General features: G+C 34.5%; 1 long non-coding RNA gene across 1 annotated transcript; it reads right to left on the bottom strand.

Moving 5' to 3' along the window:
* Positions 1-595: 595 nt before the first annotated feature.
* LOC143591773 (uncharacterized) lies at positions 596-1543 on the bottom strand. The gene is made up of 3 exons (XR_013145774.1): positions 1429-1543; positions 807-904; positions 596-733 (listed from the first exon to the last, which is right to left on the bottom strand). It is a non-coding gene; the product is annotated as an uncharacterized LOC143591773 (long non-coding RNA).
* Positions 1544-3184: the final 1641 nt, after the last annotated feature.

Genomic DNA, 3184 nt, shown 5'->3' with positions numbered 1-3184 from the left:
CCTCTCTCTCTCTCTATATATATATATATATATATAAAGAGAGAGAGAGAGAGGTTCACTAGAGAACCACAAAAAAAGTGGGGGACCATTGACCAAACGAACTCCGATTGAACTCATTCCAGCGGCGTTGAAACCGGCTTGTCGAACCTTACTTCTAAACCCAAAGGCTAAACCCTAAAATCCAAACCCTAAGCTAAACCCCAAAAACTAATCCCTAAAATCTAAACCACAAAAACTAAACACTAAATATATATGTTTAAGTTTCGACGAGCCGGTTTCAATGCCGCTGGAATGAGTTCAACCGGGGTTTGTTTGGTCAATGGTTCTCCCCACTTTTTGGCGGTTCCCTAGTGAACCTTTCTCTCTCTCTCTCTCTCTCTCTTTCTCTCTCTCTCTCTCTCTCTCTATATATATATATATATATTAAAGCAAAAGCCTACAAAATGAATCTTTAGTGCAATGGAAAGTGTGTTGTCTATGAAAGGTTTTGGGTTCAATTCCTAGGGGTGGCATTTTTTTGAAAAAATTATAGAGTTTATATATTTTAGAGGGGCCATTTTCACTATCGCTCCAGTCCCCAAACTTTTAGGGATTTTTGGAGATGGGTCTGTATGTGAAGCGTCGTATGTACTATAAACGAGATCGTTAATTCTGGTGCTAAAACAAGTAAAAATTAGAAATGAACTTATCTTTGCATTTAAGCTTTTCTCATCTCCGGTTTAAAAATGTCAACCTGTCCAAATGTTTCCCACAAAAGTTTGAAGTCAAATAATATATAAGGCTATAATGACTAAAATAACCGACACCTTTGTGAGACTTTCACCGGGAGATACTTCAAGCTTGTTAATTGTAGGCTCGCGAAGGCCACCATAAGTCAAAAATGCAGGAAAGAACAAGAATCAGGCTTTAAAAATGGGTTCCTAGGTGTAAACTCAATGTATAGAGCCTATTCTACAATACTTGTTGCAACCATATTTGACACTAACCATTTATGAGAAAAAGGTGTGTTTTTGTGTGTGAATATATCTATTGTGGAAAAGAAAAATTAAACTTTGAACTGTACTCGCAACATTATTCTACCCTTGTGACAGTTTTCTTCTAAACAAAATTCATTAATTGATCTACCAAGCCTAAATTTATATTCAAATATGTGTTCTTAAAAACTGCTTATAAAATGCAGACCAACATAACAAAGAACTAATACTAATAATAAATCAACTAACTAAACAAACTAGCCATATGTGTATGTTTTGGCTGTTATCTTGCTTTTAAGCTTTACTTGGTACCTCCCTGCTTAGAATTCCAATTAACCTAAAGGTGCAAATAAACACTAATACTTTTCAAAAATTCATGAGCTGTGCTAAGAATAGATGAAATTTGATGATTATGCAACAAAAGCTATTAAAAAGGAACAAAGTTGCTTCAAACCTGAAATTTGATAGTTCTCCCTCTCTTGTAAAAGTCGTCAAACTGTAAACAGGAACAAACGAAGTTACAATACTGAATCTTGTGTGTTTTATAGTTTATGAATGAGGTAGTCAATTCTAGTTCTAAGCATAGTAAAAACAATGAATGTTATAGTTAAAAACATAGAAATAAACTTATCTTTGTAATCTAAGAATACAAATTGTATCGTCCCCACCCTGCCAGCATTATGTGCAAGACAGTAAACCATATACAGGGGATGTATAGCCAAACATGTTCAAATTTCAACCTGTTCAAATGTTGTCCACAAACGTATGGTGTGAAATCGTATCAAAGCTTAAAATGCAAGGAATAGAAGATAGAGCAGAATTTAAATAAAAAGTAGACACAATTACCCTCGAAGTTTCTTTTGAACCAAAAACTGGCATACGCTGCATTGATGCTGTAAAGCCTCTATATCCAAACATGTCAAAGACAACCAGAAGGTTTACAATCAGTCATTATGAAGAGTAATATTAATAAATGACAAATTAAGCATATTTCATGGAGTATTTACCTTTAAATATAGAGGCTGGTCGCCAATTGCTTGTGTTTTGTATGACCTAAAGAATAAAGCGCCCATCTCCCCATACAAAGGAAAAAAAACACTAATTATGTCAAGAACAGATGAAATTGACGATTATGCAACAAAAGCTATTGAAAAGGAACAAAGTGCAAACTTGAAATTCAATAGGCATAATAGTTCTCCCTTTCTTGTATAGGTCGTCACACTGTACACGGGAACAAACAAAGTAACAACTAACAATACTGAATCTTGTGTGTTTTTATAGTTTATAAATGAGGTAGTTAATTCTAGTGCTAAGCGTAGTAAGAACAATGAACCTTATGGTTAAAAACATAGAAAAGAACTTATCTTTGTAATCCAAGATAATGCAAACCATATCCATCATGTATAAGCCAGCAAACCGTATACATACAGGGAAAGTACATATATATAAACGGCATTTCTGTTCAAATTATTCACAAGCTCAGTGAGAACCTGTATAAAAAAATCACTGATTTAGCAGGTAACTAAAAATTCTTCACAAGTCCAAACACTTTAAATTATAAACGGCATTTCTGTTCAAACTATTAACACAATATATATCATACAAAAATTATAAAAAGTGTACCTCTAAATTCAACTGTTTATTTATATTGCCCGATATTAGTTGCTTCTGAACGTATTCGGGTTGGACTGTGAAGTGTTGTACAGATCCAAGAAAAACTAGAGCAACAAAGTAGAGAATAAAAAATAAGCCAACAAGTGAAGTCCTAAAAGTACCAACAATTTATAGTTATGTAATGAGTAAACAGAAGCTACATGCACACCTTTGATGTGGCATAGACGTTATTGTTGTGGAATCAAGCACATGCTCCCTTTATGAACCCTGATTAATTGCAAGCAAATGAAATCAAGTATTGTGAAATTAATGCACATGAAACCAAATACTGAATTTCACACTGGATATATGGACAGGGATGGCCTGGCCCATGTGCGGGTAGAAATTATATATATATATATATATATATATATATAGAGAGAGAGAGAGAGGGGGGGGGGGGTTTCACTAGGGAATCACAAAAAAAGTGGGGAACCGTGAAACCATTGACCAAACGAACTCCGATTGAACTCATTCCAGCGACGTTGGAACCTGCTTGTCGAACCTTAACCAAATATGTTAAAACCTAACCCTAGACCCTACTTCTAAACCTTAAA

Source organism: Bidens hawaiensis, unplaced genomic scaffold (genome assembly GCF_021521415.1).
Source record: "Bidens hawaiensis isolate Kalapana, Puna unplaced genomic scaffold, B.hawaiensis_p1.1 tig00040048_1, whole genome shotgun sequence".
In the NCBI taxonomy this organism is placed as follows: Eukaryota; Viridiplantae; Streptophyta; class Magnoliopsida; order Asterales; family Asteraceae; genus Bidens; species Bidens hawaiensis.
Note: the sequence above shows the minus strand (reverse complement) of the source record. Positions and strands in the feature narration are given on the sequence as shown.